The sequence below is a fragment of the Podarcis muralis genome, chromosome 14 (genome assembly GCF_964188315.1).
Source record: "Podarcis muralis chromosome 14, rPodMur119.hap1.1, whole genome shotgun sequence".
Taxonomy (NCBI): domain Eukaryota; kingdom Metazoa; phylum Chordata; class Lepidosauria; order Squamata; family Lacertidae; genus Podarcis; species Podarcis muralis.
In genome coordinates this window covers 54,733,390-54,747,234 of record NC_135668.1, presented here as the reverse complement: position 1 = coordinate 54,747,234, position 13,845 = coordinate 54,733,390, and the positions used below count along the sequence as shown (strand labels likewise).

The window sequence follows — 13,845 nt, the reverse complement described above, 5'->3', positions numbered from 1 at the left end:
CTCTTCCCTCCTGCTCGCCTCCGGCGCTGCGAGCCGCTCTTCCTCCGGGCCGGGAGGACCCAGGCGTCCTGCGAGAGCCCCTCCCCCCAGCTAGAAGCGCAGCTGCACATCCCTGCGCTCTCCAGCGGGGATTTGAGGAGGGGGCGGGCTGCAGAGAGAAGTGGCTCCACCCGTGCCCTGTATTGCGTGGTGGGGGGCGCCTGGATTCCTGGGGAGGGGGGAGGGACTGCGTCTCCCTCTCTGCTCTGCCCCCTCCCCCTCGGCGGGGAAGGGGGCGGAGCCGGGAGGGGGCGGGCATGCGCCCAGTCCCTCTCCGCCCCCTCCGCGCGGTGAGAGGGAGGGAGGGGCGCCTCCTCTCCAGCCTTCGCAATGGAGACGTTGTCGGAGGCCGCCCCAAGCGGGTCCCTCTCCGCAGCCGCGCGCTCGTAAATCACGCGCGCCGGGAAGGGAAACACCCTCCGCGCGCCTGGCCTCCCCCCTCCCTCTGCGCAAGCAGGCGACCCCCTCGCTCCGCAGCCTCCGCCTCGCCCCCCGCCCGCTCCCCGGCGCCGCCTCCCTCCCCTTCCCCGCCTCCCCAGGCGCAGATGTGGCGCTGCCGCGGCCCGCCCCGTCGGTGCCGGTGGGGGTGGCCGAGGCAGACGCCGGGCAGATCGCCTCCCGGAGGAGGAGGAGGAGGAGGTCGCTGCTCCCGCCGGTGAGATCCCGCGCAGGGGAGCCGGGCGCGGACAAGACCAGGCCGGGGACCCCCAACCCGACCTGCGCCCGCCGCCGAGGGCGCGCACAAAGCCGCCTCCAGACGCCCCCGGCCCGGCCAAGGTAAGAAAGCGGCGAGCGGGTGGGGAAGGGGAGGCAGAAACCGGTCCCTGCGGAGGGTTTGGCAGCTGAGGGGCCCCCACCACCCCGTTACTCTTCCGAAGAGGGGGCGACGAGGGTCCCCGGCGCTGGCAAAGGGACGGGGCGGAGGAGAGATGCGCCTCCGGCGGAGCGCTTGCTTCTCCCTTGGCGCTATTGTCCTTCTCGGCCACCCCCCCCCCCCCGGGTGCATTTGATCCGCAACCGAGAGAGCTGCAGGGCGGCGGCGGCGTCCTCTGTCTTCTGCTCCCCCACCCTACATCCTCCGCCCTCCCCCGACGTCGCTGGGGGTCTCTGCACCATCCGGCGGGGGTGGGAGCAAGATATGCGAGGAATGCCAAGCGAGCTGGCGGGGGCACCTTCCTGCGCGGAGCGAACAGGCACCGAGCCCAGGGAGGGAGGGAGGGAAGCGGGCGGGGGGGGGGAGAGCTGCCTCGCGTGAACCTGCCCTTCGACCCCCCCCCCCTTCCAGTCAAATATTAAAGGGAGGCAGAGTTAAGGAACGAGGACCTGCGGAAAGAGAGCAGAGCCGGATGGCAAAGCCACCAGGGGGCCTCTGAGGATGTGCAGAGCGCGCTCCTCCGTCGGCAGAGACCTGGGGCAGGACTAGCGGGCCAGAGGATGCCTTGGACAGGTAGTCCCCCGCCAGCACCCCTTTGTTTAGACAGGAGCCAGCGCCTCTGAGCTGCCAGGATGAGGCCCCCAGCTGGCAGGCTGTAGCGGAGATTCCTGCATTGCAGGGGGGTGGATCAGGCGATTCTGGGGGGCCCTTCCAACTCGGATTCCAAGCCTCTTTTGTCAAGGGATGGTGCAGTCTGGCGGCTGTGGTGGGGGTTTGGGCCTGTGTCCCGCCTCGCAGGGCTCTGGGGCAGGAGGCCCTGGAAGAGGAGCTTCACCGGTGGGACTCCCACCACAAGGTCAGACAGGCCTGGATCTGGGGCGGACTTGAGACAGGGCCCTGGGAACCCCCTCCCCATGTTTCTCTGCCGCTGCGCCTCCCCCCACATCACAGGGGCTTTCCAGAAGCGTAACAAAGACGGGTCAGCTGCTTGGCATGCAGAAGGTCTCTGGCTCCCTCCCCACCGGCACCCCCAGATAGGCTTGGAAATGACCCTTCCCAGGGAGCCCGCTGCTGCCAGTCAGAGCCTGCATGACTGAGGTTGATGCGCCGCCATTGTTCCGATTGCTTGCCACGGAGGCTGCATTTGTCTGGGGCGGTGCGCGGAAGTGGCTCTGGAAGCCCCTGCTCTGACCTTGCTGACAGTAAGGAGCACAGAGGAGTTGGGGCCTTCTCCCCGGATCATGCCCCTCCCTGCCTGGTCTTGGAGACGCTTCCTTCCTTGCTCAGCAGCAAAGGGGTCTACCTGGGCCTTGCAAGATCTCGGTGCACGTTTGGTTTTGAAGCCCTGCTTGACGGAACTGCAATTCTGTATAGATTTTTTAAAAAGGGGGGGTACACTTTAAAAAATGGAAAATGGCAAAGGGCACTTGGGAGTCCCTGCCCCCCCCCCAACAACCTTTGGGCACAGCCTGGCAGACAAATAGCCTGGGTTAAGAATGATGCCACTGCCCAGGTTGGCAGCCAGGGGGCGCTGTGGCCTCAGAGGTGCCCTCCGTGTCTAGAGGGCTTATCTCAAGCTGGGGATCTGCCCTCCTGCTTGACCTCCCCACTGGGATGGGGGGGGCACTTCTCCTGTTGGCAGGTACCTCTCCTCTGCCCTCCTTCACCTGAGGAGCAGCTGCGGAAAGTGATGCTCCAGAGGGGCTCCCTTTGCCTGGCCTAATACTTGGGTCTATTTTCCTTCTGGCCTCCTTGTCTTCATCTCTCTGAGATCCAGGCCAAGAGTTTCATACTCCCGTCCCCAAAAGGGACCCCCTCCCACTTCCTCTCCATCATCGCTGTCAGTTTGTTGCTTGTGGAGTCTGGCTCTTGGGATGTGAATATTAGGATTCCCCTCCGGAAACCTCAGGTTTTGCTTTGAACTTTGAACTCCACACTGTTTCCATTCAGCCCACCTTCCCCTGAACTGGCTCTGCCCACTCGTCTACGCTGCCTGCCTGCTGCTGGTCTTTCAGCCCCTCAGCCCTGAGAGAGAAGCACCCTGCCCCACAGATCTGGCCCCCCGCTTGCCAGTCCCATCTTTGCTGAAGGCCAAAACTGGCCAGAGTCGGCCACAAGGCAGAGCGGAGCCAGGAGGTGGGCATGTGAAGAAGGCGGCCGTGCGCTGGCATGCGCTGGGTTGGCCAGAGGGGAGATGGGAGGAAGAAGAGGAGGAGGAGGAGGGTCCCAGCTGGCCATTATTGGGGCTGGAGTGGTCCATTTAGCTTCAGCTTGCCACCCAGGGCAATATAATAAATGAGTTAAATTTGTAAAAACGCTGAAAACAGTTTTGTTTAGACAATCCCCCCCCCCCCAATGTGGATGTGTTTTTAGTTTATTCCTGGTTTTAATGTTCTGAATGTTCTAATTGTTTTTCCCCTGATGATCTTATTGTTCCGTTCTTTTTGTAAACTCCTTTGAAAATTTTATTTTTTTAACAATCAAGCGGTATATACATTTTCTTAAATAAAATAAATATCCTCCCTTGCGAACTTTTCAAAAGAGGAAGAGGCGCTGCTTAAAGCCAGAGGCAGTCACCGCATCCCACTGCAGCCAGGCCTGGAAGCGAGTGAAGCCAGGGGGGCACAGATCCATTTCCCCAGCGATCCCAGGCCCCAGCCTTATTGGACCTGGAGGCCGAGAAATCCTTGCCTTCTGGGTTCTCTTCTCAGCCAGAGCTCATACTCCTAGATGCCTCAATCACCTTGCGACCGACTTTTCCCTCCCTAAACGCAAGAGCTGCTCCCAGTGGCTTTGGCCTCAGAGGTCGTCTCTGGGCCCTTCCTGTGGCTCTTCCTGGCCCCCCGTGCTCCCTCCTCCAAACATGGCTGCATCAATGGGCTGTCCTGCGTTATGGGCAGGACCTACCCAGATGGAGTCCCTTTCCAACTGCAGGGAAACTGGAGCTGAGCTCTCCTGGGGGGCTCCCCCAGTGGGTGGGTGGGTGTGGGTGAGGTGGCCATAGAGCACCATCTGCGTCCGATGGGCGATATGTCCTGTTTGCATTTGTGCCAAAGGGCTGGCATTTCTGTGCAAGAGGGGGATTTCATGAGCAGGGACTTCCCAAGCTGTGGCACTGGGTCTTTTTGAGCATTAGAATTCTCTGGGTGTGCGTATTAAATTTTAAAGAGCATGCTTGTAGTCCTCATGGCGTAGAAAGACTTTCAAATGTAGAAACTGTGTATCTGAAGAAGTGTGCATGCACATGAAAGCTTATACCCAGAACAAACTTAGTTGGTCTCTAAGGTGCTACGGGACAATTTTTAAAATTTATTTCAAATGTAGAAACAGTTGCTTGCAGACTAGTAAAGAACCATGGAGGCAGAGGCAGGACTTGCGCATCCAGTTGCTAGAGACCGTGGCACACACAGGCGCCTGGCCAGGCGAGTGGGCAGATTTGGATCGCAGTCCCTGCAGTCTTTCCCCGTCCGGAGAAATGCGTTGCCCTCTCTAGGCTGGCAGATGCCCTGGGAGGGAGAAGACCTTGCTCAGCCACCAAGGCCTAAGGAGAACCAGGCTGCAGCCAAAGGGGACCCACCTGGAGAGCTCAGTCAGTTGAGCATGTGCCTCTTCAGTCTTGGAATCCTGGGTTTGAGCCCCATGTTGGGTGAAAGATTCCTGCATTGCAGGGGGTTGGACTAGATGACCCTGGGGGGTCCCTTGCAACGCTACAAGTCTGTGATTCTCATAGCGGTCAACCGACTGTGGAGCCAGAGTCCAGCCATCCTGGCTGGTAGCCCTCAGTAGCCCTTTCCCCGCCAGGAATCTGCCCAGTTGGGGGCCTTAGCTGCCTCCTGTGGGAGAGAGTTCCACCGTTTCACTCTGTGCTGCGTGAAAAAGCCCTCCTTCCTTTTTGCCTGTGCTGAGCCTGGGCTTCCTGGGATGAGCCCCCAAGTGTCTTTGTTTTGGGGGTGTTTGCTGTTTCCCCAAGGAGCAGAAAAGGCAGCATAGAGAGTCTCTTCCCCCTCCGCTCCATTTTATCCTCACAACAGCTCTGTGAGGAGGCTCAGGCTGAGAGTTGGTGACTGGCCAAACCTTTGCGCTTGGTGACCAAGTGGAGATTTGAACCCAGGACGCTCTGCTCTGAGCCTCCACCACTCACCCAGCGCTAGATTTGCCTCTGCTCTTCCTGCAGGAAGCAGATCAGAGCTGTGTCTTTTACCCGAGGTGGCCCTTGGCTCCTGGCGGGGAAGGAAATCCAAAGGGTGCCCTTGGGGAAGACGGTGAAAAAGGAGGAAGCTGGTGCCCTTTCATGGGGGCCCAAACCCTCCAGCAGAGGGCATCTGCTGCCCTTGGCAACGCCACCCACCCTTGTTGGAATATGCCCTGGGTCCTCTCTTTGAGCTGTGGCACAAATGGATGCCCTGTGCTTCCGCAGGGATCCCCGGAGAGATATTCCCAGGGCGGCTGGGCTCCCTGGACCCTCTTCCTCTCCCCTTCCCCATCTTCTTCTTCTTCTTCCTCCTCCTGTTTCTGTAGCCATCCCTTTATGCAGACCAATCCTTCCTGCTGGCAGTTTCTCCCGGTGCACCAGGGCAAAAGTTCCCTCCTTGTCCCCATGACTGTGGCCCCTTGACCTCCTCCTCCGCCACCCCCTCTCCCTTCCTCCCTCCCTCCCTCCCTCCCCCCCCCCCCAATTCCTGGCTGGCTTTGCATCACAGCTGCGGCTCTGCAGACAGCCTGGGGCCTGGCAGCTTCGCCTTGGCAGCTGCCCAGGTGGAATGCTCTGGATACCACTGGCTCCTTCTCAGCACGTCTTGCATCCAGCCCGGCCTCCTGCGCTCTCTCTCTCTCTCTCTCTCTCTCTCTGGCTGTGTGCTGAGGTGGCAGAGGCGGCTGCTGCTCGGCTAAAGCAGAGGATGACCAGGGCAGAGGTGCCAGGGCAGGTGCCCGGGCAAGGCAGGCAGGAGCAGCAGCCTCCAAGATGGGCCCTGACCTGAGCAGAGCCGGCCTCCAGCCAGCGTCCTGGGCTGCTCTTTGAAGCCCAGGACGCAGCAGCCCACCCCACCGTCGCCAACATCTGTCCGACACCAATGTCTCCTTGGGAACAGCTGGGCTGCCTTGTGGGCGTCGCCCTCTTCCTTTCTCTTTGTGAACTTTGGCTCCTCTCCCAAGGGCCCCAGCTGCAGGGAGGGAGAGAGAGAGAGAGGCCGGGAGGCCAAGGAGGATCTGCTTTCAGCCAGGCAAAGGTTCCTTGTCACTCACAATGCTCCCCCCTCCTCAGCCCTGGGGAGCAGCCCAGCCTCTGGGTCAGGAGAGAGGAGGGTCCAGCTTGGCTTGGAGCCCTGCTTGACCTGTCAGGGATGGATCGACTTTCTTAGTAATAATCATAATAATTGTATTATTTATATGCCGTCCATCTGACGGGGATGCCCCAGCCACTCTGGGAGGTTTCCAACAAAATATCAAAACACCACAATAATAATAATAATAATAATAATAATAATAATAATAATAATAATAATAATAATAATTTATTGATACCCCACCCATCTGGCTGGGTTTCCCCAGCCACTCTGGGCGGCTTCCAACAAAATATTAAAATACAGTAATGCATTAGACATTAAAAGATTTCCGTAGAAAAGGCTCCCTTCCAATGTCTTCTAAAAGTGGTATAGTTTATCTTCTTGACATCTGGTGTGACCTTCATAACCCGCCTTTTAGGACAGCTCCTTGCAAGGGGGATTCCCCCCAAAAACCTGTCGCCTGTCCTGGGTGCTTTAGCTGAGATTTCAGCATTGCAGGGGGTTGGACTGGATTACCCCTGGGGGTCCCTCCCAAGTCTCCAGTCCTTTGATCTTATGCAAAGCCCTTAAATGGGACCTCAAGGGAGTTGCAAGCGTCTTGGCCAAAACCACAGGTTGCTGGGGTGGGGGACACGACTCCTTCTGGCCCTTAGCTTGGCCTGGATGAGAGCTGTGCTGGGAGAGGCTGTCATTTCTGGCACCCCCCCACCCCCACCCCGGCCAGCTGCACAGCCATCAAGGCTGGAGTCCAGTGTTAGAAATTAGCCAGGCGCATCTTGCTGCTAATGGTGCTGACCTTTAAAGCCCCAAACGGCCTCGGTCCTGTATACTTGAAGGAGCGTCTCCACCCCCATTGTTCTGCCCGGACACTGAGGTCCAGCTCCGAGGGCCTTATGGCGGTTCCCTCCCTGTGAGAAGTGAGGGCCTTCTCGGTGGTGGCACCCTTCCTTCAGATGTCAAGGAAATAAACAACTATTTTACTTTTAAAAGACAACTGAAGGCGGCCGTGTTTAGGGAAGTTTTTAATGTTTGATGCTGTATTGTTTTTAATATTCGGTTGGAAGCTGCCCAGAGTGGCTGGGGAAACCCAGCCAGATGGGCAGGATATTATTATTATTATTATTATTATTATTATTATTATTATTATTATTATTATTATTAGGGTCCAATTGCAACTACTTAGAGTGGTACTTAGGTTGGCAACCACAGTTTAAAAACCTCTACTTTAGTCCATAGTTAATATTTTTTCCCATTTCCACGGTGTTTCTCCTTTTTGCACCCTGCGACAAGTGTGTTGTTCTAAGAGCTACAGTCAAGCAACGTAGCTGGAATCATAGAATTGTGAAATTGCAGCCTTGGAAGGGACCCCGAGGGTGTAGTGGTTAAGAGCGGTAGACTCATAATCTGGGGAACCGGGTTCGCTTCCCCGCTCCTCCACATGCAGCTGCTGGGTGACCTTGGGCCAGTCACACTTCTTGAAGTCTCTCAGCCCCACTCACCTCACAGAGTGTTTGTTGTGGGGGAGGAAGGGAAAGGAGAATGTTAGCCGCTTTGGGTAGTGATAAAGCGGAATATCAAATCCAAACTCTTCTTCTTCTTCTCCATCATCATCATCCAGTCCACCCCCGGTGAATAGACCACTGTGGGCAACCTCAACTTAGCTTTAAGGGGCCATTTGGCGCCTAGCACTGATGGAGGTCTCTTGAGCTGCGTAGATGTGGTGTTGCTTCTTTGTCCCTTGTCCCTGCCAGGGGCACACAGCCTCACGGGTGTGTGTTGGTGCCAGGAGAACAGCACCTGTCTGGTCAGCTGCAGCAGGTGGCAAGGGGCCAGCTGGGGTCAGCATGCCAGGCCAGGGAGGGGGAGGCAGCGTGGCCAAGCAGCTGTGGGCTGGCTCTGCCCTGCCTTGAGAGGTCTGTGGGTGAAGGGTAGAGGGCAGGAAGGGCCTCAGGGAGGGGCAGAGCCCAAAGGGACCAGGGCAAGATCCAAGACAGAGCAGAGGAGGAGGAGGAATAGGCGGCACTTTGAAGAACTGGCTGCAAAGAGAGACGAGATATAAATAGAGTCCACCTCCAGCCCATCATGCGCAGCCTGGGCCTCGCTGGCTCTCCAGAATCTGCAACCACCTACAGAATCCCAAATAACAGCAGATGCTACGAACCAGAATTCCTTTTGTCCAAAGGGATGAGAGAATCCGTCAACAACTTGCGAAAGACTTTGTTGAAACTGATTTTTCTTACTGTGATCCGTAGTTGTTTGCAGTGCTGCTTGTTGTTTCGTATACGGCTGCAAATTTGTATGAGTTTAATACGGATAATAGTTGGGTCTGTTTTGTTTTGTATCTTGTTACCATGTTATGTAGTTTGCGTTTTTATGTTGTAACGCACCTTGCAATCTCCAGACGAAGGGCAGGATATGATTTTTAATAAATAACAATAACCACCTCTTTTTACGGTATATTGTCCTGGGTTTTGGGCAGGGTCTCTTCCCGGTGCTACCTAGAAATGCCATTGGCTGTTGGCCCTGGGACCTTTGCATGCAAACATGTGATCAGCAGCTGACCCCAGCCCTTCCCACGTAAGTTCCTGGCTACAGACTCAAGAAGGTTGCCTTCAGTCCCCTGGAGGTCCCATTATTCCTGGGGTCAGAAGATGAATTTCCTCAGCCAGCCTCTCTGATCCACGTGAAAGGCCAAGGTCCAGGTCCTGCTGGGTCTTCTGCATTAGCTTGCAGGATAGTAGTAGTAGTAGTAGTAGTGGTAATAATAATAATAATAATAATAATAATAATAATAATAATAATAATAATTTATTATTTATACCCCACCACTCTGGGCGGCTTCCAACAAAGATGAAAAATACATTAAAATGTCACACATTAAAAATTTCCCTGAACAGCCTTCAGATGTCTTCTAAAAGTCTGGTAGTTATTCTCCTTGACATCTGATGGGAGAGCGTTCCACAGGGCGGGTGCCACCACCGAGAAGGCCCCCTGCCTGGTTGCCTGTAACCTTGCTTCTTGCAGGGAGGGAAACGCCAGAAGGCCCTCTGAGCCTCAGTGTCCAGGTAGAACGATGGGGGTGGAGATGCTCCTTCAGGTCTACTAGTAGCCTGTTCTGCTTGGGTCTGGTCTGCCCACAGCAAGGCCCCGTCTTCAGGTCTGGAATTAAGGAGGCAGGTGCAGAGGGGCCTCTGGGGATGGAGAAGAAGGCCAGTCCTTTGCTCTTCCCTGTTGTGGGAAGACATTCAAACGTACGAAAGTCAGAAGAGGCTGGCTGCTGCTGGATCAAGCTCCGGGGACCCAGCTAGACCAGTGTCCTGTTCTCTGGGAGGCCAACAAGCAGGTTAGAAACTCAGATATATAAGCTAGGCTCCAAATGGCTCCTTAAACCAGGGTTACAGCCAGGCGCAAAATGTGCCTGGCAGATTTCGAACGCTGGCAATGAGACACTGCGAAGCGAAGCCCCCCAAGCAGGGACTGAGCCTCAGAGCCCCTTCCCCTCCTGCAGATTCAGAAGCCTTGCTGCCAGGGTTCAAAATTCGCCAGGCGCCAGAGGTGCATTTTGCACCTGGCTATCGGCCACCTGCGACCAAGATACCTGGATGCCTGACGTCTCCACCTTCTGGAGGTGCCTGCCTGGGGATCCTCCGATCGGGACTGTTTTTACACATCAACAGCGCATTTTATCTGCATGATCAGAACAAATTTCGGGAACCGAGCCATTTGGTCCCCAAATGGCAACTAGACATTCCGTTTTGGCGACCATAACCCTGGTTTAAGGAGCCATTTTGCGCCTATCTTATGCATCCGAGTTTCTGACACTGCTTGCTGCCTCCAGCTGCAGAGAGAGCCATGGTGGCTCGTTGTCCCCAATAGTGTTACCCTCCCCAGAGCTGAGAAGCAATCAGGATGGCAGAGCAATCTCTTTTCCCTGCTCCTCGCTTGCAGCACCCAGCAAACAGCATTCAGAAGCCGACTTTTTGCTCTGGTGGGCAAAGGTGGTTGCCCATCTGCCATGAAGGAAGCTGACAGGGATGGCTGAACTTTCAGCTTGGCCTCATGCTGCGTGTGTCACATGTCGGTGCCCCAGGGAGATGCTACCCCAAGGAACACCAGCTGATGGGAGGGCCAGAAAGTGTCTTCTAGGAATGGCCACGAATAAGAATAAGAATAAGAATAAGAATAAGAATAATAGTAAATTTATACCTCGCCCATCTGGCTGGGTTTCCCCAGCCACTCTGGGTGGCCTCCAACAAAATATTAAAATGCAGTGGTCTGTTAAACATTAAAAACTTCCCTAAACAGGGTTGCCTTCAGATGTCCTCTACAAATCAGATAGTTGTTTCCTTGACATCTGATGGGAAGGCATTCCACAGGGTGGGCGCCACCACTGAGAAGGCCCTCTGCCTGGTTCCCTGTAGCTTCACTTCTCGCAGGGAGGGGACCGCCAGAAGGCCCTCGGAGGTGGACCTCAGTGTCCGGGCTGAATGATGAGGGTGGATACACTCCTTCAGGAATACTGGGCCCAGGCCGTTTAGGGCTTTCAAGGTCAACACCAACACTTTGAATTGTGCTTGGAAACATACTGAGAGCCGATGTAGGTCTCTCAGGACCGGTGTTATGTGGTCTCAGCTGGAGGTCAGGCACCAGGTCTGAGAACCACGAGGCCCAGAGAGCACCCAGGAGGTTGCACCAGTGCTCCTCCTAGTGTGTGTGTGGGGGGGAGGGAAGCTCCTCTGCCTGCTCACTTGGAAGAGATTCGCACTCGCCACAGGCGAGGGAGAAAGAGAGAATTGTGTTCTTTGGCGGAGCAGAAGCTCCCGGCAGCTCCCTGACCACATCCAGCTCTTGCCTGGCTGAGATTGATATGAGTCAGGACAGGATGGAAGTGGCTTGAGGGGGGGGGGGATGGAGAGCAGGGTGTGTTGGGTCTGCTCATCAGGCACATTTCCTGTTCCAGTGGGGGGGGGGCTGCAGGAGGAGGGGCAGCCCTGAGCCTCAGAGTTTCCCATCCAGAGCCCCCAGCTGTCTCCCAGGCAGGCCCTGACCCAGCAACCCAATCCCTGGAGCAATGGGGGGGGGGAGGCCCAGAGGAGCCCGTGTCTGGGAGGCTGTGGGTCCTTCTGGGTCAAGGAGAGCATTCCAGCCTCTGTCTGGAGAAGGAGGGGCAGCTGCCGGCCAGCACTGGAGGGGAGTCGTCGCACAAGCTGCAGAGATGGAGGCAGCCTCCCATTTTTTCGCAGGCCAGGAACCTCTCCTCCTCCTCCCTCTTCTCCTCCCCACGTCTTTGGCCCCAGGGTGGGGGCTGCCTGCACGCCCCCCCCCCCCGGAAGTCGAGAGAGGTGGCCCTCACCCTTCCAGTTCCTCTGGATTCCAGGCTGGGAGGTTTGTTCCCAGGAATGTTGTGCTGGGGGCCAGTTTGGTTTGGCAGCCTCTGCTTCCAAGAGAGGCTTTGCCTCCAAAGCGCCCCACCCCAGCTGGCTCCCTGGAGCAGCTCAGGAATCCACTGGCTTTTGGTGGGGGGGGGCTGGGAGACTCGGGGCTTGCTTCGCACCTCGGTGGCAGCTGCACCCTGCCTCATTCCTGACTCTGCAAGGCTCTGCCAGGGTGGGGCAGATGTCTCCCCTCCGCCCAGCTCCTGCCTGGCCCAAGAATCAGAGGCAGATGTGGGGCCCTCTTGCAAACCTGCCTACATTTCTTTGCTGCCTTGAACCCTCCCTCTCTGTCCTCCCCCTTGCAATGGGGGAACTATAAGGGCACCTCTGAGAGCCTCTGGGGCTGCCAGCTTTCCTTCCCCAGCAAACAGCCTTGTGGAAATGGGGGGCATTCGCAGACCCCCTGGTGACCTGCCAGCTGTGGGAGTCTCTCCCCCCTCACTTGGCTCTTGTGGCGACAGGGAAGTGGGGGGATTGGGCTTGATCCCCAGCTGAACTTTGTTTCCCCTCCTGTGTGGGGCACAGGCCACAATCCCTTTGAACTGCGGTGGGGGGAGATATTGGGGAGTAAGTGGAGGGGGCTGGGTGGGCCTGGTTGTCAAGGAGGAGCTGGCTCCTGGGCTAAGGAGTGAGCGCAGGGACAGGCCCAGGGGGCCGTCTGAGCAAAGCCTCCTGGAGGGGCTTCTGCTATAATAATAATAATAATAATAATAATAATAATAATTTATTATTTATACCCCGCCCATCTGGCTGGGTTTCCCCAGCCACTCTGGGCGGTTTCATCATAATATTAAAATGCAATAATCTATTAAACATTAAAAGCTTCCCTAAAGAGGGCTGCCTTCAGATGTCTTCTAAAAGTCAGATAGTTGTTGATTTCCTTGACATCTGATGGGAGGGCGTTCCACAGGACGGGTGCCAACACCAAAAAGGCCCTCTGCCTGGTTCCCTGCAACTTGGCTTCTTGCAGTGAGGGAACCATCAGAAGGCCTTCGGAGCTGGACCTCAGTGTCCGGGCGGAACGATGGGGGTGGAGACGCTCCTTCAGATATACTGGACCGAGGCTGTTTAGGGCTTTAAAGGTCAGCACCAACACTTTGAATTGTGCTCGGAAACTTACTGGGAGCCAATGTAGGTCTTTCAAGACTGGTGTTATGTGGTCTCAGCGGCTGCTCCCAGTCCCCAGTCTAGCTGCCGCATTCTGGATTAGTTGTAGTTTCTGCTGTTGGGTGTAGTGGGGTTTGTGATGGGGAAGGGCAGGGCTAGGCAAGGGGAGTATGGTGTAGTGGTTGGAGTGTCAGACTAGGACCTGGGAGAGACTAGGGTTTGAATCTCCCCACTCAGTCATGAAGCTCACCGGGTGTGACCTTGTGGGGGGGGGGGCAGTCACTGCCTCTCTCAGACTAACCTGCCTCCCAGGGGCTTTTGTGGGGATTAGGTGAGGAGGGGAATATTTGAGCTCCTGGATAGCTCAGCTGGTTAAAACATGGTGCTCATAAGGCCAAGGTTGTAGGTTTTCTGAATCCTCGAATGTTAGTGTTAGAAGGAACCCCAGGGTCAATCTAGTCCAACCCCCTGTGTTGCAGGGAACTCAACACTCCGTCTCCCATCCAGTCTGAAACCATACCTGACCCTGCTTAGCTTTGCAAAGGTGCTGCCAGTTTTATTACTAGCATCTATCCCCATACGGGACAGCTGCATATCCCTGCATTGCAGCGGATTGGACTAGATGATCCTTGGGATCCCTTTGGACAATTCTTTGATTGTATCCTTGGAGGTGGGCTATAAATGCAATATATAAATCAATGACTCAGTGGGCTCTTTCAGCAAAGGTGGCTTCTTCTCCCAGCGCCTGAGAAGGGATGGAGGCTCAGCGGAGGCCAAGGGACTGGGCCAACGTGGCTTCATCCATTTCACTGCATCTCCTCTGAGTAGGACCTGGTGGGACACAGACCCAGGTGTGGGAGAATGAGGTGGCTGGTGGGATGCCTCTACATCTGCTTTGCTGCTTTATGTAACAAGGGAAACTGAGCTGCACAGGCTCTCCCTCTGTGTAGAGGAATTGTTTTCACTCCGGCTTGTTTTTTCTGGCCAGAGCTGCCCTGGGGCGTTTTCGAGAGAGAGGCTGAGGAGGAGAAATGTCCCCGTATCAAATAAATAAGTAACTCTGGCCGAAGGAGAGGGTCCCAGAGGATTCCTGTGGCCAGCGGAG

The 13,845-nt window shown here is 56.1% G+C and overlaps 1 protein-coding gene across 2 annotated transcripts in view; it reads left to right on the top strand.

The window, feature by feature from the left end:
• GLIS2 (GLIS family zinc finger 2) overlaps nt 1-13,845 on the top strand; it is a 29,532-nt gene that overhangs the window by 511 nt on the left and 15,176 nt on the right. The window contains exon 1 of one of the 2 annotated variants that reach the window (XM_028706546.2): nt 277-816. The exons of the other annotated variant lie outside the window; for it this stretch is intronic. The gene's annotated coding sequence lies outside the window, so the exon portion shown is untranslated. Of the gene's footprint in view, nt 1-276; nt 817-13,845 lie in introns of those variants that run through there. 2 annotated transcript variants of the gene reach the window in all.